Source organism: Choloepus didactylus, chromosome 5, assembly GCF_015220235.1.
Source record: "Choloepus didactylus isolate mChoDid1 chromosome 5, mChoDid1.pri, whole genome shotgun sequence".
NCBI classification, from domain to species: Eukaryota; Metazoa; Chordata; class Mammalia; order Pilosa; family Megalonychidae; genus Choloepus; species Choloepus didactylus.
In genome coordinates, this window is record NC_051311.1 from 42263967 (window position 1) to 42288036 (window position 24070).

Sequence of the window (24070 nt, forward strand, 5' to 3'; positions counted from 1 at the left end):
ATATTAGAAGATTTACCACCTGATGTCAAGACTTATTTAAAGCTATCATAATATAGATCAGAAATAGACCCTCATGTATGTGCTCAGTTGATTTTTGACAACAGCACTAAGGCAATTCAAAGAGGAAAGACAATTTTTTTTTTTCCAAGAATTTGTGCTGGAACAACTTGGTAAATATATGGAAAAAATGTGTCTAATTCCATACCTCACATAATATGGAAAAAATACTTCTAGATGGATTTCAGACATAAAGAGAAAAGCTTAAACTATAAGCTTCTAAAAGAAAACATAAGAGTATGTTCGGGATCTTGTGATTAACAAAGATTTCTTAGAAAGCACCAATAGCACTTGGAAAATTTGGCTTCATCAAAGTTAAAAACTCCTGCTTGTCAAAACAAATAGTTAAGAAAATTAAAAGGCAAGACAGAGACTAAGAGAAAATATCTGATAGATATATATCTGAAAAATGAATATATCAAAATATACAAAAGCTGTTACAGATCAATAATTAAAAGACAGAAATAAAAAGTCATTTCATAAATAAATAGACATTTATTGCCCATAAACATATGAAAAAGTGTTTGATATCATTAGATACTGGAGAAATTTAATTTAATTAATTAAAACCACAATTAGCTACAATTTAACACCCAAGTGAGTGACTAAAAATTTAAATACTGACTAGGATCTGGAGCAATTTGAACTCTCATACATTGCTGGTGGGAGTGTAAAATTGTACAACCACTTCGGAATACTATTTGGCAGTTTCTTATAAAGTTAAGCATACAGTGATCCTATGACCCAACAATCCCCCTCCTAAGTCTTTACCCACCAAAAAACAAAATGTATGCCGCAAAATACTTGTACAGGACTGTTTCAGCAGCTTTATTGGTAATAAGCCCAAACTGGAAATAATTGTATGTCTATGCATTATAGATTCAAACAAGGAAATATTGCTTAGCAATAATATAGAATGAACAAGTTATACAAGCAAGAGCATGGATCAATTTTTAAAATATTGTGTTGAGTGAAAGAATCTAGACACAGAATCCTTACTGGATGAATCTTTTTATATGAAATTCTAGAACAGGCAAAACTAATATATGCCAACAGAAATCAGAGCAGTAATTTCTCTGGGGGGTGGGGTGGAAGCAGTTGGTGGGAATGGATTTTAAGTTGGCATAAGGGAACTTTTTGGGGTAATGAAAATGTTCTATATCTTGATTGGTGTGCTGGTTACCTAAGTGTATATTTATCAAAATCTACTGAATTGTACTATAAAGATCTATGCATTGCACATATGTAATTTTCCCTCTAAATATATAAACCTCTAAAATAAAATAAAAGTAATGTTCACATTCACTTTTTAATTAAACTTTTATTCAGTGTCCATTTCATGCTTTGATTTCTGCATTATCAAACAACAGCCATTATTTGCTATTAAAAAAGGTAAGTGCCATGAGCTTCTGGAAGCCAATATTTTAGACATGTTAAAAACTTAATTAACTACCCCAAGAATAAATACTCATAGAAGAATTTCTAGTAATTGCTCATCCCTTACTGATTCCCAGTCAAAAGCCAAGTATCATTATACTACAAAGTCTCCTGTTCAATGCTTTAATGATTACTCTGCTAACCATTATTCTCTTTTTGAGATAATTCTCCAAAGCAAATAACTAGTAGGATCACATGTTTATGGAAATAGTCATCTCCGATAAATCTTTTCAATCCAGGATCCCAGTTCATGTGCCATTTATGGGTAGTTCAAATGCACTTCTTATACATTCATTCATTCATCCTTTCTTTCCAATACTTGATGCTTGAACACTAAATTATATACAAGTTGCCATAAATAGGAAGTGGTTGCTAATTTCAAGGAGGTTTCTAACTCTTAAGGCAGCTAATTAGTATACACAAATAGATAAGATATGAAAAAATATGAAATAGGACTTAAGAGTCTGGGTGTCATTCATATCTGGATTCAAATCTCACCCAGCTTCCTGTATTCATCCATAAAATTATGTTGACTATTGACTATTTCCAGGCACTATGTCAACACTGCAGAGAGAAGATCCATGCCATAGGAAAATTGAGTTGTTTTACTTTGGACAAGGTTTTCAACCCTTTGAAATTTGGTTTCCTCATTTGTATAGGAAGACTTACAATACTATATCAGAACTATAATATTGGTGAGACACCTGATACTATCAGTAGATAGTTTTTATTTTTATTGCTATTATTGTTGCCATACATGTATAAAGAGAAGTACCAAGTACTTTGAATATTTAAAAAAGGAGAACACATTTTGTGAGTTTCGTTTGTACGGCAGATAAAGTTATTATAAAGAAGTGATATCTAAGATGGGTTTTAAGCCATAAGTAGAGATTTTTTTATGACTTCTTTTTAATCTATAAAACAATGGCACTTACTGTACACAAACTTGTATACAAACTCAGAAAAGTATACTGGAAGGAAAAAAAGATTCATGTCACCAAGAGATAGAACACTTAGAATGTGGTATATTTTATTCTAGACTCTGCCATGAATAATGATAAGCCATCCAGACAGTGTTGAGCCTACGAGTAAAGGAAGGTAAAGAAGTATAAAAGGATCAAGTGGATGACCATCATCATCGGCTGGTTACATCATCTGATTTCATCACCCAATCATATAATTTCTTCTGATGGGAGATTTACCAGTCCTGCCTTTTAAGTTCAACTTTTCAGAATCCAAGGAGAATGACATAGGAATTTTGCTCTACTAGATAAGTTCTTCTAGAGTTCTTCAAAGGGTCATGCTCATTCTTTAACTCATTCACACACTCATTCAGCTGACATTTACCCAACTCCTACCCTGTAACTAGCATTGTTTTTGGTACCAGAGATATAATAGTAAAGAAGGTAGATAAGGTCTTTGCCCTCATGGAGGGCAAATAAGTATCAAGTACAATTTCAGATAGTGATATTGTGATGGAGAGATTGGTGGGACTAGCAAAGACTGATTGACCTGAAACCTGAAGGACAAGAAGAGGCCGGTTATATGATGGTTTGATGCAGAAGACCTCAAGGAAAACATGCTCAGTGTACTGGAGTAACAGAAATAAGATGTCTGCTGTGGCTGGAGTGTAGCCGTTAACTGGGCAGGAGGGGATTAGAGTGGAGGGGGATTTAGGAGATGAAAACAAAAAGATAGGCAAGGGACCAATATATCAGAGCCTTGTGAGTTGTGACTAGAAGATTAGATTTAAGTGCAAAAGATAACCCTTGTGTTTTATGCAAAAAGTGACATGATGTTGTTTCTATTTTTAAAATATACTCTGGCTCCTGTTAGGTGAATGGATTTAAGAAGGCAAGCATAAAAGCAGAGAGACTTCAGAAAGCTCCAACAATATTAGAACAAGAGATGATTGAAACTTGGACAAAGAGGGTAGCTGTAGAGAAGAGAAAAGTGGGCAGATCTGTAATATGCTTTGTAGGTACAGTTGACAAGCATTGCTCAATGGCTGCCTATCAAAAGTTTGAGAAAGAACGATTTGTGACCTGAGCAACTGAATGGAAATTGAAGCCATTTAACTTAATAATGGGAGACTGGGAAAAGAAGCCGATGTTGGGTATGTCTATTACATGTATGATTGGAGATGTCAGGCAGGGAGTTATATATTTGGTCTGGGAAGAAATTTGATGTCAGGCACATAAATCATGGGGCTGGATAAGGTTGTTTAAAGGAGAGAGTTGAGATAGAAAAGAGCAGAGCTTAGACTGAGACTTGTGGTACTCTAAACCTTAGAAGTTGGAGAAAAAGATGAGGGACCAGGAAGGTTGGCTGAGAAAGAGTGGCCAAAGAAACAGGAAGGAACCAGAAGAATGTAATGTTAAGGGAGAGAATGCTTCAAGAAGGAGGGACTAATCAACTCTTTAAGTGGTTCTGAGAAATCAAGTGAGAAAAGAGACAACAAGCAGACATTAGATTTGGGAACATGGAGGTCATTGATGATTGGAATGAAGTGCAGTGACTATGATATTGAGTGAGAATATACAATTCGTGAGTAGTTTAGCTATATAGAAGAACAGACAAATTAAGAATTTTGGGTAAATGTCTGCACTGAAAATCTGATGAAAACTATGAATTCTGTCCTAAGAAAAACCCTTATATAAATATAGCACAAATTTGTATACAATTGCAAGGGATTTGGCTACCATCTGAGGTTAAGAACCCTGGTCTCTAGAGCCCATGACTCTTCATTTGCATTTCCTGACTTCATTGGACAGTGCGGACACCACCACTTCATTTATGCCCATTTTCTAACTGATTGCTTTTCTTGCATCCCATTTTTTTTTTCCATTTAAAGGTGTATATATTATATTTTCTGTGCCTTCATTTGTTTTTTTAATAAATATGCCAACTAATTGGTTGAAAATTTAGATATTACTTATTTTTTACAATCACCGTTTTGCAAATGTTTTATGCATACAAATTTAGTTGTGAAATTATTATTATGCCATTTTGGAAAAAATTAAGCCTTTATAATTATTGACATTTATAATTTGCTTCTTAAATCAAAACTGATTAAATCATTTTTTGTCCCTTTTTTTTTCCACATTTGTCTCACATAACATGAAATATCTTACGATTTTCTCTAAAGGCACAAAATTATCCATATTAGCTTCTTGTTTATAGGAAATTGACACTGTTGAAAGGGCAAGGATATTCAACTCAATTTCTCTAACATTCTCTGATGGCATACCTATGTAAGATATTTCTGAGGATTTAAAAATATATGTGATGATTACTGGCCTTAAGAAGTTTACCTTACTGTACCACCAAAAGAGATTTAAAATGTCTTTATACATATTTTTTTCATGTCTGTGAACTATTTCCCTATCTGTTATGAACTGGCTTTGAATGACTCAGGAAGAGGCAATAAAACATAATTGTAGGAAAGCAGAGTATAACTGAGATGATTTTGGCATTCATGTGGGGATTTTTAACATGACACAATCCTCAATGTAGATAACCCCTTGTTTTCCATAGCTTAACTGTACCCTGCTGTTGTAACTCCATCAGTCCCCTATACTCTAAGTAGGTGTAAATCTGCTACAAGAGTGAATATCAGAATAATTACAGAGTATCTTATTTCTTCTCCATATCCCAAAGGTATTTGGTTCCCATCCTTCCACTTACTAAGGAGAAAATAGAGCTAAAGGACATAGTCATCAAAGACTGTTTTCCAATTCTATCACATCAGTATTACAGAAGCAATGAAAAGGGAGTATTTTAAATAAGGAATAATGAGAACACAATAAAAGAAGATAATAATGGCAATTTGGCCTAGGCTAATTCTTGAATCCATTTTCTCATTTTCTTAAATTTTGATAATAAAACAAATTAAAAGCCTAATTTAACAAATGTCAGAAATTTAAGATTGACTTCTTTTAAAATAGTATGAATTATGAAATTCTCTTTATTCTTCTAAATATTTTTTCAAAGTGTTAATTTCATAATAATCATGAAGAACTGTGAATTTAAGTGGATTTGATTAAAATATAGCTTTTTAGTACCTGTATATGCATACAATTCCAGTGAGAAAACTGTTTGCAAGTTAGAGAGTTTATCCAGTAACTTGGAAGCTCAGAAATTCCTAAGTTCAAAGAATAACCATGATCAGAGCCTTGGCATGGAAAAAACATCTTAAGATATTATCTCCAGGTATGAGCTTTTACGGATTGAATAGAAATCATTATTTTTAAATTACATCATAAAACACATAATAAAACCATCATTTTTCATTTCAGACAATTCTGCATTACTTCCCTTTAATCTTGTTTCCATACCTGTCACTGAATAATTTCCATCCTTAACTCAAGACAGTTCCTCGATAATTTACCTACGCCACAAACATAGGCAAAAATCCAATCCTATCTTTTACAAGTAGTTATTTTTCTGCTAACTTCTACTACTTGTTCTACATGACCTCCAGCCATGGGAAGCGCTTCTGCATATTTCAGCTCAATGTCATTTCCTCCCATTGGGCTATTAATGAAAATTGAACCCTGAAGGGCACCAACACAGAGTTTTAAGAACTACCTCTTTTCTGCAATCTCCAATTCAACAACAATCCTTTTTGAGTACCAGTTGCCCTTTGGGTAATTTTTCTGACTCTTAGTAGCAAACATGAGTAGGAAATGCTACAGGCAAGCACATTAAAGTAATACTTATATGACTGAAGTTTCATATATACACAGTTACAACTTTGTACTAGCTAGCCCTTCTTGCAGATTCTAATCTGAACATGATAGACATCTGTGCAAGTTTGAATGTATTGTGTCCCCCAAATGCCATTATCTTTGATGTAATCATGTGTGGGCAGACATTATCAGTTTTGATTAGATTTCTTTGAGTGTTTCTTTGGAGCTGCGCCCCACCCAACTGTAGGTGATAACTCCGATGAGATAATTTCCATGGAGGTGTGGCCCCACCCATTTAGGGTGGGCCTTGATCAGTGGAATCATATAAATGAGCTGATGGGCAGAGGGAACTCAGTGCAGCTGTGAGTGATGTTTTGAAGAGGAGCTACAGCCAAGAGGGGCACTCTGAAGAACGCACTGGAACTGAGAGGAGCTTCAGCTTACAGAGACATTCTGGAGATGGCCGTTGAAAGCAGACTCTTGCTCCGGAGAAGCTGAGAGTGGACAAATATCCCAAGTACAACTAAGAGTGACATTTTTGAGGAACTGCAGCCTAGAGAGGAACATCCTGGAAGAAAGCCATTTTGAAACCAGAACTTTGGAGCAGACGCTAGCCGCGTGCTTCCCAGCTAACAGAGGTTTTCCGGACACCATTGGCCATCCTCCAGTGAAGGTACCCGATTGCTGCTGTGTTACCTTGGACACTTTATGGCCTTAAGACTGTAACTATGTAACCAAATAAATCCCCTTTATGAAAGCCGATGCATTTCTGGTGTTTTGCATCCCGGCAGCATTAGCAAACTAGAACAACATCTGACAAGATTAAAAATTAAAACAAGTATTTTAATAATATTCTTATTGTATCTTAAATTGCAAAAAGAAAAAAAAAAACCCACAAAAAAACTGATTTATTTTTACTTTAGTTTCATGCAATAGGTACACAGTTGGGTATGTTTGCATATATGTGTGCAGACAAAGGTGATATTCACTACAGGATACATAAGACAGGAGTGCAGTGTGATGTACTAAAATAGAGATGGGATAGAACATGGACAGCAAGGACATAAATATTACATGAGTAAAACACTATCTCACTGGCCTACAAGTTCTTATCACTAAAATGAATGATTAACAAGCTGAATTAAAGATTCTTTTCAGTTTTAAATACCTAAAACAAGATTGAAATTTACGCATGAACTAAAGAGGAGAATAGAAAGATCAATGGCAATGTATCAATCTGAAGAAAGCAATGTTATGTAGAGCACATTAAAATAAATATTTATATAAAAAGTTGTATATTTTAGCCATAAATCTGTCCCTGCCATTCTGGATGATTCTAGACATCAAACAGAAAGATCATGGGATATCCAAGGTAGATGAGAGAGACTTGGTCTGAGAAGAAAAGAGAAGGATCGATGCTGAAAATATCGAGGTAATCCTTGCAACTTTCCTATTTCTACAACGGAGATCATATATCTTAGTGGAGAGGAGCTGGGGACTATTGGTAGCTTCACAGAACCTTGGGAGTAAATAAATGATAGACCAACTTGGCAGATGATCCAGTGCTACACTTCTATGATGTAGATGAACATTTATCGTCTTCTTATATACAGGGCATGTCCTATCTAAAGATAACATTAACAAGATCCACAGAAGGATTTTTTCTTATTATGTAGTATAATTGTAGGCTTTGTAGTTATTTATTGAACATTGTTTACAGTTAGTTGTTAGATGGGTAACCCTTTAGTTAAAAGAAGATTTTTGATATAAAAGATTATAAAATGATTGTTTTCTCATAGAAACATCATAAAAAATTATCATTGAATATAGAAGCAATCTGGGGTGCTGATAATGTGCTAAACAGGCATGTTCTAAGAATTCCTAAAATATTTCCTGAGTGGTACATTCAAGATACGTGCATTTTCTATATGCAAATATTTTGATAAAAATTTTTAAAGTGAGACAGTTTTATTAAATGTGCAACCTAATTGAAATACTTTCACAAATGTAGAAAATATTGGAGACATCATTATGTTTAAAGAGTTATGAAATAGCTGTGCACAAAAGCTACCACAAACTTAGGAAATTATTACACAGTTGTAGGATACTAAAACACGGTAATTTAACAGACCAATAACTGTCAATGCTATTAATTTAATATGAATTGTGGTATTTAAGGGAAAAGAAGGTATTATTGGAAGATTTTGATAAGATAGACAAAGGCTTTATAAAGATTCCAAAGGGGACTTTGGGACACTTTTAAGGGCTTTAAAAGGTGATGTTACTTTTTAAAATTATGTCTAATTTCATTTCTAAACTTAGATCATTCCTTTCTTTGATTAACATATCTACTCTGATTAAGGTCCCTTGGTATCTCACAGATAAAATGAATACTAATTGTTTTAATTCATAAGGGGAAAGTAAAAGACCTATAATATGAAATCATTCACTTTCTTTTCTATCTCTCTAAATTGTGTAGTATCTACCATCTTTCCTTTACTCTTGAAATTTCTCTCAGCCTTCTTCAACTCCCTTTTTCTTAAGCTCACCATCTCTGTATCTCTTAGAGTCAAAGGTATAACCAGATGGTTCAAATATTTCAATGTTCAGATCTTGCCATCTGTGGTGGTTTGAAGCTGTATGAACCCCAGCACAAAATGTTCTTAAATCTAATCTATTCCGGTGGATGTGAACCCATTGTAAGTAGGACCCTTTGATGAGGGTACTTCTGTTAGATATAGCCCATTCCAATCAAGATGGGTCTTAACCCTATTACTGGAGTCCTTTACAAGCAGAATGAAATTCAGACAGATAGAAAGCAAGCCACAGGAAGTAAGAAGCTGAACATCAACAGAATCTGAAAGAGAAGGGAGAGACCAGGAGCCACTATGTGTTTGCTATGCCACAAGCTAAGGACAAAGAATGACCAGTAGCCAGCCCCAGAACACTGCAGTCCTCAGAAGGAAAGCATTGCCTTGATGAGGCCTTGATTTGGACTTTACCCCAACCTCAAACCAAGCAAATAAATCCCCATATTTAACCTGACCCATTTCATGGTATTGCTTGTACAGCCTAGGAAACGAAAACACCATCTCACTACTGTCCTAGCTCAATTAGATTGAAAGTTCTCAATCCTTTTTAATGCTGTTAAATATCTGAGAAACAATAATTTAATCAGAATCCATGACTCATGATGGCAGTGATTCTCCAGGAGAAGCCAAGCCCTTTGGTCAGACAGTTTATGAGTTTGAAGAAGCACACATTACTTGAAAAAGCAAGTTTAATGTGGCTGGTAATTGCAGCTGATTTATACAGAGTGTACTCTTTGACCAGTAGCTGGTAGCTAAAACCCATACCAGAGCATTGCTTTTGTATCTAGTTCTATCTAACAAATATACTAAGGATTCATCCCATTAACAGATCTCTCCAAGGTAAAACCACGTTCTCCAAAAACACAGAGAGCAATAAGCATATACAGAGCTCAGAGGGAAGAAGATGAAACTGTAAATCAGAAGTAGTTCTTGGTCTGAGATAAAAATCTTGACTTCAACTCTTCTCTCCCTTTGGAAGATGGAGGTCCTTGTCCATCTTACAGCAGAGGTTTCACAGGATATATGAATCCACAGGTTTGGAGGGTGGTGAATTCCAAAGACCCATAACCTACCTGCTGATAATCAGACAGGTGAGAATCAAGAGGATGGGTTCTTAGTGAATTCACTGAAAACCAATTCTATAAAAGCAAAATGACCAAAACTAATTATCCAAAGTATCAACTGATGTATGACTAATTCATCAAATTTATCCAATTCACCAATTTATCAGGTACTTGCTGTAAGGAATAGCCTTCTTGAAAATATTCTGTGAATATGAATGCATTCTTATATTAATATATTCAAGAATATATTTCTCCTGAATGTATTCAACAAATGTGAATGTATGAGTAGTATTTTAAGGATTGTTCAATTTATCAAAAGCTAAGGGTCACAGGTTTAGTCTTTTAATGAATATATTCATGAAGAACATATGCATAAGGAATATAGTTAGGAACTAAATCACCCATATGAATGTAATGAAGAAGGATATATTCACTGAATTCTTTCATTCATTTATTCAATATTACTTTCTAGGCAATGACCTAGACATCAGGGCTACTTCAAAAACAAAGTTCCTAACCTCACAGGGCAAAGATTCTCAATAAACTTATCATCTTTTAAGTAGAATATTCTTCAAAAGCTCTTATCCATGAACTTTGAAGAAAATTTCATGTGGACATTACAAAACAGACTAGTCACTTGGTGGAGTAGCCAGAGCTACTCCCCATTTTGAAAATGAAAAAAATGAGTAAATCAAGATTAACACAGAAGACCTGCAAATATCTTTCAAACAGTAAGAGGCAAACGGGGAGTAAGACCCAGGTTTGCAGATTTCAAATCAAAGATTTATTCTCACTTTCCAAAGCTGCTACTTATCATCAGCTTTACAATTTCCAAAGCTTGGGGTTTTTGTAGATGGGTTTAGCACTGGTTGTTAACTTAGATTTCTAAAACAACAAAGAAAAATATGTCTTACTTTGGGTTTATATTTCCCAGCTTTATTTTTTTTTTTTTAAGTATGATAGAAATACAGTACATCAGAGCAACTTCTATGTTAGTGCACAAATAAGGTTAATGTGAGTATAATAGTTATTGTTGCTAATTCTTATTTTTATTAAGAAATGAATAGCTTCATTAAGTAATACATTAGTCTTTTTTGTTAGCTTCCTGGGAAAGAAAACAATAAAACTGCTTGAGCTAAGCTTTGTGTGGCTTTTAAAAGAGAGAATGTTCTTTCCCAAAGGGCACTACAACTGAAAAAAAAAAAAAAAAAAAAAAAAATCTAAGCTGGACAAAGTCATCAAAACAAAATGAAAGTATGAAAGTGATGGCATTTTAGTAGACCCATTTGCATTATATTGCACACAACTTTTACCAGATATTTTTGTGGTCACTGTAAGAGAGGCCTGAATATATAAAGCAGATTTGCTAGAGGTTGTGTGGCCCTTGGTTTTTTTCTCTGAACTGTACAAAACCAGAGCTTCTGGTATTATTTCCCTGGAAACACCTCAGTTCTGGATACACCGGTTCTCAAAGGGAACTCAAGCTTACAGAAATTGGACATTTGGCCCCTGTTTTCACTGATAATTTTTGGGTTGGTTTAAACAGATTTTTAACCTTGGCAATGTCTCAGCAGAAGTCAAATTTCGGTCATATAAGAAATCATTTAAATTAGCTCTAGAAATTTGGACAACAAAAAATATTTGTAACATAAAAATAGGGGAAGAGTCCACTTGAATTCACTGTAAGGTCACTTTTGGTGTGGAGTCTATTGGTTCATTTTGATATGCAGGCAGATTGTAGGTAGAAATCATACGCTTTTATTTAATCTCTGTCTACTTATATGTTGATTGATCTCTCTTTCTAGCATATTGCTAACATTTTCTATACCAATTAATGATGTTCAGTAATAATTTAGTTAATACTGCCATCATCAGAAGAAAGGAGGCATAAGTTATTGCGTATTTCGCATTTAAATTGGTTTATTCAAGGATGGACAAGTGATGTAAGGAAGGGCTGAAGTGCTGAAGCAGATTGTAACAGTGCCCTGTGAAATGTATGTGGTTCTTCATGAGATGGATCTTGGCAATAACACTGGGACTCTGACCAGGATGATATTTTTCCTTTTATTAGGCACTTAATATAGGCATTTAATCATTAAAACTATAATTTAGCTTCTATGTTAAGAAACTATTTTAGACACTAAGATAATATTGAAGAAGGTGGATAAAATCTCTGCTTCATGGAAATTATGCACTAGATGAAAATGTATTTTATATGATTATTATGTGCTATTGGTATAAATATATAAGAGTACTGACAGTGAGAATGTGGGGACCTGTTACCAACTTTCAACAAATATTTATTGAATAGCTACTATGAGAAAGAAATTCTTTCTCAGTGAGATTTATCACCCCTGGTTTGAGTTCAATGCTCGAAGAAGAAATGACAGTATGGTCATTAGCATGTGCAAGACATTAAACCATGTTATTTTACTTTTTCTTTTGTGAAGATAATTTTAAATTGAGATTGATAGTTTTTAAATAACTTTTTTAGTACTCATCTTATGCAGAACTTTTAAAATGAATTAACTGAAATTCATGTTTATCTATAATAAATTTATGTAGATTATAACAACATGTTGAAATTCAAATGTGTTACTAACATATTTGGCATAAAATTATAAAGATAAGGTTCACAATGATTAAATCTAGAGTTATTTATTTAATCATCTTCATTATAATACTTAATTCAAGAATGTATTTTTGCATGTGTCTAGCAAGAGATGTATAATGATCTCTATTTGGGACAGAAACTAATTTGTATTTTTTGAATATAACAGAAAAAAATGATTCATTTTGTTAAGAGTGTAAAAATATTAAATCATACCATAGATTTCAAATTATAAATTTCATTTGTTTAGAATTTTCAGGACCATGCTTTTTGTGTATATGCAAGTTTTGTTACAAAATATCATATAAGATAGATTGAAATAATTCTAGACTTAATTATAATAGATCAATGATAAAATTTTATAGCTATAAGAAAATTATTGTGCTTTTATTAGCTTACAATAAGAATGTTTCACTTTCCCTTATAAAACTGAAAATGTTATTCAATATAAAATTGTGCAAAACACGCTGTGAATCTTTTGAAAGTAAGTTGTTTTACATTTCAATCATTGAATGGTTTGATTATATACTCATTACAATCACGGATGAGAGAAATGACTGCTTTTCTATCCTACATTTGTAAGGAGGTGAATGATTAGTAGGAAATAAGAATGATTCTTCTGCCCTAATCAATAACCTTGAATGTTTTCACTCACTCATCAGATATTTGGCTGTCCAGCAGTTATAAGCGCTGGAGATTGTAGAGGATAGGAACTAATGGAACTTGATCCTTAACTTCCAAGACATTTACTGAGTTATGGAGGACATATGCAGAGAAGTTAACTATAAAAGTAGGTAGACATTAACTAGTGCTAAAATAAAGAAATGACAATGAATTATGGAATAAACGGATCACTTCCTTCTGAGGAGCTCAGGGAGGATTTCATGGAAAAGTTCCATTTATGGAAAAGGAAGGTAAAGTCACTTTAAATGAAGGGATTGTCAGGAACAAAAGAAGAGAAGTTTAGGAGATCATTGTGTTTGCCTGCTCCCTTCCTGAGCTCCTGGAACACATAGCTGAATATTCATGAACTGCATAGTCTTATCTTTGAATCCCCAGATATGTTACTGAATGAACAAATGGGTAGGTGTATACTTCAACAACAGCCAGCCACTTTACATGAAGTTAATGGAGTGGAATGGGGGGGAGATAAGACCTGAGGTACTAATTGAAGCTAGATCATGAAGGACTTTGAATTTCAGGTTAAGAAGTTTGCACTTCATTCAGTAAGAAATTTATAGAAGGTATCAGAGTGATGAAATGTAATTAGAGATTTCTTGAGAAGATTAATGTGGCAACTATGGACTGTAATATGAGAAAAATATGGCGACTTGTTTACAACATCTTCATAAACAAAGACATTTGTAATGTGCTATGTGTACATTTTAAAAATAAATATATAGTAAATATTGTACTCAAAAAACTCCATTCAACTGAGAAATCTCAATTGTCTCCATTCAACATCCAAAAAGCAGAGGGAAAATGGCTTAACTCAAAAGTTTAAAGAGGATTAAATTAGGATTTTGTTATACTCATTTTGGCATTTTATCCTGTGATTTGTGCCTGAAAAATTAACTTTACCCAGTCATATTGCTAGATTTGGAACGTTATGACTCTTTCCTTTTATGGCCTCCATCTAGTTTCTCTCCCTTTCTGAATTCTTCGAAAATTCACCATAGGCACATTATTTCATATACATGAACTCCCTTACTATGACTATATAACCGGAGAATTCAATCTCATTTTGAGACAGTCTTAAATATTCCTATTTATATTTCAGCTACTCATGCATGAACTTGATTACGAGTTATATGTACATAACCATAGTTAGTAAATCCTCAAAACATATTGCAAGCACATCATATTTCACTCACAGGAACAACAGAATACTGGCTGTCAGTGTTTTATGAAGATAAATTATTGAACCACAAAAATCATGAGATAAATTGTAACACAGCACTTGCATTTTATTCCTGAAGGCATTGTGGTACTGTCAGTTAAACACTGGTGAGCACAACTTAGTTTTCATTTCTAACAGTATTATTGTCACTACTGACAACTTTACCCATCATAGAGGAAGTGGGTTAGTCCCTAGAAGCCCACGGGGCTAAATTGCATTGCACATTCTGGTCTTATTCACAGCATCTGTGCTTCATTCATGCCCCACCCCCCACCTTGGTCTATTGAACTTGGCATTTGAAAGCATAATTTCTTACAAGCACAAATGCATCTATCAAAATGTGTCAGTATAAAAAAAACTTAACATAGCCATATCTATTCCCAGAACGTAAGAAGCACTTATGAGCTCCCAAACACACAAACATACACATACATATAACACCAATGTAATAAATGCTGTTTATGACCTCTTTAAATTTACATATTACTTCAACATATTAATACCCTGCAAACTACAAAAATCCAAGCACATTTACTGTAGCATTATTGGTCACCAAAATAGAGAGGGGAAACTCTACAATTATGAGAATGCAAATGTTCTCATTAAGGCAGAACTGACCTGGGTCAATCCCCCTCAAATGCCTCACAACTCTGGAATGCCCATTGTGAAACACCTGACAGTGCACAGTATTTCCTATATTCTTGTGTGTTCTTCACTTTCTGATTCATCCAGAGATCTGGGAGTAGGAAATTGTTCATAGAGAATGTGCTCTTTTTCTCTTGTCTGACCAAAACTTGAAGCAATCGCATCCTCTGCCAGGCAGGCTGTAGCCTTCACCTCTTCCTCAGAAGTGGCCAAATGAAGATTTACTTTGACAAGACCCGGTGCTGAATACAATCTTGTATTTGTATTTTCTCAGTAATGTACCTGCCTTCTCAAGACATCAGTCCACTTACAAAAGAGGTGCCTGTCGCTGAAACCAGCATAAGGTTAAATGCATCAGTATCAAAATTCAGATGGCTTGGCCTTTGTCTTTTGCCAATCATAATAGATCAAATGTCTGTTCCATGACCTTCTAGCTACCAAGTTGATCAATGTCCCTCATGGAAAAATACTGGATATCACAGTTCTTTAAACTAAAATGTTTAGGATGGTCCATACCTCTTAGACCAATACACATGATATCTGGGATGGAGATATAAGTTTTGATCCAGGAAAATCCTAGGAACTGTGGTACCTTGTCCTGCAGTTCTCTGAGAAGGAACGAAACTGACATTCCATGCCGATTTTCAGATGTCAGCATGGGCATCAATCCTATGACACAAAGGTCCAGCAGTGCTGGGTGTGGCCCACTAATGGTGCCAACTGCCAGACCAAATTGGAAAGCCTTTTCATCAAGCTGGCTTCTCCTACAACTGCTGGATCACATTCCACTCCTCTTCTTTTCTGTTCCATGAAAGCGGGACTGCTGTCACAGGACAACGCACTTGCATCTGGAGGTGAAGCGAGAAGCAGCTGCTCAGGGGCACGATCGACAGTGCAGGACTGATCGAGCTAGAAGCTGCTCCACACAGCTTGCGCCTCAAGAGGAACAAACTTATATTTTGATAAAATGTTATGTTGCTGCAGTAGAAAACAGTACTTTAGTCTAATCTGGATATAGAGAGAAGTTCTATCTGGATTAAGACTATTACACAACAACTTGAGTTCCAAATTGGCATCAATTTTTGTTTGTTTTTGCAAGCTATTGGATCTTTCACATAGCTGCAACAAGGGTAACTTCCTTAAGTCAAGTGGCAATTTACACCATGTCAGGGATAAAGAACAATTATTTTAACAAATATTTTTATTGGTTTTAATTAGAGTTAGAAATTTGTACTTGGGTTCAAGTTCTGTTAATGTTGTTAATCAATATAAGATCTGTAGCTGTGAATTCAGTGTTCTGCCATAATTGTGAATTTTCAAGCAACAACAACAATACAACAACAACAAACCAAGATGAACAAAAATCAAAACAACCCAACCTGGACCCAAAACATTACGTATGATTGGGATGGTAAGGTGGGATCCAATCCTGCCTTTCAGCTTAGATTGTCTTCTGTGCCGAGGCTCCTGCAGATTGGGAGCAGCCCAGGCAGGAAGACATAAGATTCCAAAGCCAGCTCCGGTGGAGCTGAGACCCCACACCATTCACTTCCATAGTCCAAGATGAGCCAGGATCCAAGGTAGCACATGAGAAAGAAGACCAGATAAAAATGGAAGAGTGTTCCATAATACCATTCTCTAATCCCTGCAAATTACTTTTATGTTCTTTCCTCCCAACCCCATTCCACTTATTCATTTAACAGACATAAGCAAACTAAAACATAATAAAACAGAAGTCACCTAGATGGTGAATGGATTTGAATCATACCACAAAAAGAAGCTTGAAGACATTGAGAATATGTGGCATAAAAAAGAGAACAGTCAGTGGGGAAAGATATGGTAGCTGTCATCAAATATTACCTACCTGCTGTTTCTTGAAGACAAATATTAATTGAACTTCATCCTTGCCCTTCCATGCTTACTTGTGAGAAATAAACACATAAAAGCAAATAATATGAATTAGTGCTAAGTCAAGTTAGGTGAAATAACACTATCCAGGAGAGTTGGGCAAGATTTCATGGCAGAGGTGATATCTGAGGGGTGGGGATGTCAGAGAGGATGAATGGAAGTTTGTTAGAAGGAGAAGGTTTCTAGGATTCTATGATGATGAAACAGTGAGTTCAAACTGATGAAGATGTGTTGTACTGTTGTGTTGCTTGACCAGTGTTTAGGGTACATGATCTGCAGTGGAAGAAGAACTGGGAGATAGTATTGGCTATGTTTGGACCAGGCTGTGAAAGTCTTTGAAAGATATAAAAAGACTTGGACATTATAGTTTGGAAACTGAAAAACTTTTAGAGTTTCCTTGAATTTATTTAATGAAATCAATAATCTCCTTGAAGCTGGAGTTAAATGGAGAGGAAAAAAAAAAAACCTATTCTTATTCCTGCTGTTTCTCAAATGAATGATATTTTAAAGGAACATTAACTTACTTAGCAGCTAAGATAAGGATCTTTTCAATTTAACAAGGTGTTATCATGATCTAGACAAGTTGTTCTTTCATGAAACTACTTAAATTTCTATTTTAAAAACTTAAGTTTTACATTTGATAATGTTACTGAAAATGCAATAAGCTGGCAGAGATACAAGGTATTCTACAAATCCATTCTGAAACTGATTTCTGAAAAATCAACTCAAAAAAGCAGTTCTATTTCAGTCTTTGCTAAGAGCATCCTAAGAAGAAGAAAAGAAGAGAATCTACAAATACTTGATACAGTGAGTCCAGAGTGAGGCTGCCAAACCAATAAATACCTTAGGAGCCAGAGAAGAATCTGATGTGAAAAGATAGTCACATGGTTCCTAATGTTGATCTACCTGAGTACAACCACTCCCTTTTGGTGTCTGCCTCTCTCTTCTGATTGGATTTGGGAAGCTAAAGAAGAAAAATTTCACTTAAAGAAGAAACTCCCTGACAGACCTGTACTTGTAAGTCTGTATTTACAGCAGATTTTTGTTTGTTTTTCTGTATTTACAGTTTTTGATTATAATAATATGGCTTTCAGGGTTTTACCTTACTATATAAGGAATCATTATTTTTCTCAGATTTTGGCAAGACTTGTCCTGTTATAATTAGTGACCTAGAAAAAGGGGCATTTAAAGAGTGTACTTTGAAAAACAACCATAAATATATATGACCATGTAAATGCTTTAGTCAAGATAAGGAGATACCTAAAGATGTTTTATTAATTGGTAATTAGGGCCTTTGAAAAAAATAATCCATAGGGAAGCATGTGTTTATCATTGTTAATTCTCTAACAGTATCTTCTTCTGAAAAAACAGTACTTCACCTAGAGTTTTTGCTAAAAGGATGGTTATTGGTGACCCTGTCCTCCTTCCATACTTGCTTGGACCAAAATTGAGTCCCAAAGGGAGCCATTTTGGTGTTTGGCAAGGTCTACCATATTGTATAGCCTAAAAAAAAGGCACCAGTCGCTTTTTTTATTTTTTATTTTTTCTATTTCAATGTTGTCCCTGGAGTTATATATTTCCTAGTCTGAGCTGCCATTTATAGCAGCCCTACTGGCAAACGACTTACCATAAAGCTATCCGAGGACAAAAAAATTCCCACTTCATGGAATCTGATTAGCAACAAAGAGAAAGTTCACCAGAAGCATAGGGCTGTAAGAAGCAGATGCATAATTTATAATACTTATTTGTAATAGGTACATCTGAGCCAAAGTGCTCACAGGAGCGGCCTGGGAACCACCTGCATTGTAAACACTGGGGTCACTTATCTAAAATGCAGTTCCCATCTGAACCCTCAGAGATTCTAATCACTACCATTTTAGACAGTTGTGAGGTCCAATGGGAGAAATGTACAGCCAGGGTTTAGATACATTGCTTCAATACTCCAATAGCACTGCTCAATAGAAACATAATATAAGCCACTAATGCAAGCCACATATGTAATTCTAAATTTCCTACTGGCCACATTAAAAAAAAAAAAAAGTAAAGATAAAATTAATATTAATTATATATTTTATTTACCCTAATATACCCAAAATATTATTGTTTTGACATGTACTCAATATTTAAAAAGTTATTAACACAATACTCTGAATTCTCCTTTTTTCAAAATAAATCTTTTACATATTAATATATATTCTAAATCTTTGATACTGGTAGCACATCTCAATTCATACAAGGCACCTTTCAAGTGCTCAATAGCCACATGTGACTAGCGTCACCAGGTTAGCACAGCTATAGAGGGAATATCCATGGCCTTCGGCATTCACTAAAGCTACCAGGAATCCTAAACCAGTCGTTAATTGGAGTTGCCATGAGGTTCCACCACGTTGGTCTTTTCTTCCCTGTTTAGCCTCATGCCCTAAAACCCCATATCCCTCTTCCCTACCATGTTGTCTTAGTTAATGCCGATTTATGCTTAAATCTCAGTTCAAATAAAACTTCCTCAGGGAAGTCTTTCTTAATTGCCCTGACCTCTCTCACCACAATACCCAATACCACCCAAAACAAAGTTAATATAACAAACACACACATAAACAAATCCCAGGTTTCCTTGTTCCATGTCTCCCTGCCCTATGCTCTCAGAGCACTCTGTGTTTTCTCATAATGCCCAGTGCAGTTGGCTATACATTTATTTATGTGATTGATGATTACTGACTACCTCCTTTTCCATTGGAGAAGGTACTGTATCCCCCAGATGCATCTAACAGTAGGTCTGGCTCACATGTTCAAATAATTATGTTTGAATTATGCACATGTTCAAATAATTATATAGAATGAGTAAATGAATTCCTAGTTACCTAGGAATAAGTAGTTGCCTAATTGAGTCTCCCCACTCTGCTTGAAGTAGCTTGAGCGAGTCTTTGTTCTTTGTAAATACAGAAGCCAGAAAACAGAAACAAACAAAAAAAAAACACTTTCTTAACTAAACAAACAAGCAAAAACATTTTCTTAACTATCTAAAAGTTTTTATCTTGGATATATACTAAGAAAGAATGGGATAAAACTGGATTTTGGAACTTTTTAAACACAAGAGAATTCTTTCCCAAACTTTCAGGGCTATAGGGGAATTTATGTTGAGACTAATTAAGTTCAAGCTTCAGGAACCTTCACTTACATGGGCCCCTGTGAGAACAGGTTGTTGCTGGGAGTTGCCATCGTGGGAGGGGAAGCCAAATTGTGCTTGGAAGCATTTCAGCATAAGTTTCTGATAAAATGCCTAATGAGAACTCAGAAAAAAGGGGTGTGTGTGTGTGCTTGAATCTCAAAGGTGCCAGAAGTTTGTTGTAAGATTTTCCCCATTCTAAATTAAATTTCAATTTAATACTAATTCTGTATTTGTAATTTTATATTCTTTTCTTTAAAAAGAGTTCCCCTACCTCCAAACTGTATAGTCTCACTTCCTACAAAATCAGGATCCACCCCTGCAGAGAACATAAATGCCTTTATCCTTTTTGATCATCTTGCATATTAGAAAAATAATTTCCATCCTTTCCAAAACTGGGGACTGTTAATAGTTTCCTTGGGGTGCTGTAACAAAGTAACATAAACTGGGTTGCTTAAAACAACAGAAATTTATTGTGGCACAGTTCTGGAAGCCAGAAATCTGAAATCAAGGTGTTGGCAGGGCCATGCTCCCTCTGAAACCTGTAGGGGAGAGTACTTCATTGCCTCTCCTAGCTTCTGGTGTTTGCCTTGGCTTGTAGGTGTATCACTCCACTCTGTCTCCATCGTCACATGGCCTTATACCCTGTGCGTCTGTGTCTCCCTGTCAAGCTTTTCCTCTCTTATAATAAAACCATTCATACTCTTCTAGCATGACCTCATCTGAACTTAACTAATTACATTTGCTAAGATCCTATTTCCAAATAAGGACACATTCTGAGGATCCAGGTGAACATGAATTTTAGGGGGACACTAGTTAACCTAGTACAGTCTGCAATGCCTGTCTATGTACCATCCTTATCTGGGTGATGGAATCAGCCCCAAACAAGTTGCGTACAGGTTAATGGTGCCAGATTTCAAGGAAGAACCAAAGTGAGCATGGGGGATGGTGCATTCCACAGCTTCTTACCACAACCCTAAAAATTGCTCTGTGAAGAGCAGAAAGATCACAGGGCTAACCCCAGCTTTTCCTTGGGTGAATTGTACTCTATTTCATCAGGTTAACCTAATTAGTTAGAACTGAAGCTGGCAGGACTAGGGAAATGAAGAACTGAAAATCACAGACCCTAACTTCAAGATTTTAATGATCTAATTTAAAACACATATAACAAAACAAAATTTAGGAGAGTATGGTACAAAATTAAGTGCAAATTTTATGTTGTTTATTTACTCATTCAACAAAGAAGTGCATCCCTACAATATGCAAACACTATGCTAAGTGCTGAAGGTATAATGGGAAGCAGACAGACTTTGTCGGCGCCCTCACCAAAGTCACAGTGATGGAATCACTATTATAGGAGTTCAGGGATAAAAAAAGTGATAATCCTGGTTGGAATAATTAGGAAAGGTTTTAAAGGAAGGGTAAATCTGGTATTAGAGCTTCAAGGGAGAAGGATATATACAGCAAAAGTGAAAGGAAATAAGAATTCTAAGGGAGGATGATACCATCAAAGTTAAATTAATAAAATAAACTTATTAATCTCAACAATTGAGTATTATCCAATGATATAAAATCAAATGACATTATATGATAATTTTTCCATTATTTGTATGAATATCTTTTGGCCTTACAGGCTTTATATTATTATTTGTTGAGATTTCTGAAGTATTACCTGGATATGTGATATATGTATAGACATACTAAATAAAGTTAAAATTTTATAGGAAGAATTGATTTAGTAATATAAAAGACATTAGAAGTGAACTATAGTAAGGCACACATTTATTCTGACTTTTTCATGTTCACTCTTAGGCTCTTCTCCTCTTGGCCTGATTATCAAGAAACTGGGATTGAACTGAGCAAGAAAGTCAGGAGGCCATACAAAATCCTCTACTTGGAAATGAAGCTGGAGTGTAGATGGGTTTGATATGCAGCCTTCCATGCACCTACTAATCCTCACTGTTAAGTAGCTTTAATTTCAAATCATCTCTTCTTTTTGTCATTTAGCCATAATGCTATCCGAGAGTGCTAAATGGCTTTTGCCAGAGAAAATGAAATAGCTATTCTATAACTCTGAGAGACTTGAAACAGGAATACACAACATACAAAGAAACAGATAAGTTAGAAACTTAAATAAAGAACTAAGGTTAGAAACTGAATTTTGCTTATGATAAATGACTTAATAAAAGAGATTAAAAAAATCCCACTGGTTATAACTACTCCCACACCCCCAGTTCTGCCATAAAAATTATGATTAAATCCAACAATAGTCTCAAAATCCCATTTTATTCACTGTAATAATAGACAGGGTTTAAAAATCATTTTTATGGAAGCACAAATTTCCCAGCGAATGGAATATTGCAGAATTTCTCTTAGACTGTAGAAATATCTCAACAAGGCTTTGTATTTTGTAGCATTGGTCTCAGAGCATTTAGCCACTTGGACTGCTTGAAGCATGGAGGCAGTTAACACTGTAAAAGATCCTTATGCTGGGACACCTGCCCAGGTCCCTGAAGGTCATTCATCATTAGGGAGATGACTAAATCAGGGATGCTTCTACAACTTTTCCCAATTATAAAATTAAAAAGAAGTGGCTTCTTTGGCCCCGTGCTTGGTAAGTTTAAAACACTTTTGTGCACAGTAGAGAACAGTGTCCCTTCCTCTGGGTGTTCACAGTTGGCATGGGCCTGCTTTTGACTCCCTCCCAGCCTCTTGTCCATTAGTCCTTGTGCAGTGAACAACATGCACAACTGTAAGGGTAGAACTGGACTCAGACGCCAAAGAGATGGGGGCCCTTTCTATAGAACACACTTGCCTCCTTAGAAGTCTAAGCTGTAGCAGTTTGCAAAATGCTCAGTAAAACACACATACACACACTCACCCTTTCTCTGCACCCATACAGAATTTGAAACCTCTGTTTGGAGAATGGGACTTTTCTTCATTCTTCTGGGTCTCAAGATAATTGTTGGACTCCATCTCAGATAGCTCAGATGCTCAAGAGTGATGGTATGATTTTGCAGGGGAACACAGTCAAGTCTATGGCTCTCTTGAGCCCACTAATGCTATAACCGTCCTTACCTCATCCTTCCACGCTTGAAATCTTCCTAACAGCGAGATTGGCACTACTGTGACTCCTGCTCTAAGGGCTCTTATAGCCCTGTTGCTACAACTGGGCTGGAGGCTGTCCACTTTGGCAGTCTCCTAGGTGTGAGGCTATGTGTCTGACCTGTGCTAGTGGGCACAGACCCTGTAGGAACTGGTACATGACTCCCACTGAGCACTCTCTGTTCACCACCCCTCACATCTGAAAATTTTGTCCCTCCCCACTGGAGATTGTTACCTCATTCTACCATTCCATGCCTATCTCTTCACAGAGGAAAAAGGATCTAAAAATCTCATTTACACTAAATACTTGTATTTCAAAAGTTCCTAAAAAATACTTTCTACAATAAATATTTTTGAATATTCATTTTATTGAGATATATTCACATATCACGCAGTCATACAAAACAAATCATACATTCGATTGTTCACAGTACCATTACATAGTTGTACATTCATCACCTAAATCAATCCCTGACACCTTCATTAGCACACACACAAAAATAGCAAGAATAATAATTAAAGTGAAAAAGAGCAATTAAAGTAAAAAAGAACACTGGGTACCTTTGTCTGTTTGTTTGTTTGTTTGTTTCCTTCCCCTATTTTTCTACTCATCCATCCATAAACTAGACAAAGGGGAGTGTGATCCCCATGGCCCCCCAATCCCACTGTCCCCCCTCATAAGCCACATTTTTATACAATTGTCTTCAAGATTCATGGGTTCTGGGTTGTAGTTTGATAGTTTCAGGTATATACCACCAGCTACCCCAATTCATTAGAACCTAAAAAGGGTTGTCTATATTGTGCATAAGAGTGCCCACCAGAGTGACCTCTCGGCTCCTTTTGGAATCTCTTGGCCGCTGAAGCTTATTTCATTTCCTTTCACATGATGCCGGGTCTA

The 24070-nt window shown here is 35.5% G+C and overlaps 1 protein-coding gene and 1 pseudogene across 1 annotated transcript in view; both read right to left on the bottom strand.

Moving 5' to 3' along the window:
* CNTNAP2 (contactin associated protein 2) overlaps positions 1-24070 on the bottom strand; it is a 2391149-nt gene that overhangs the window by 1161515 nt on the left and 1205564 nt on the right. The window lies entirely within an intron of this gene.
* On the bottom strand, positions 15045-15791 carry LOC119533957 (annotated as a pseudogene).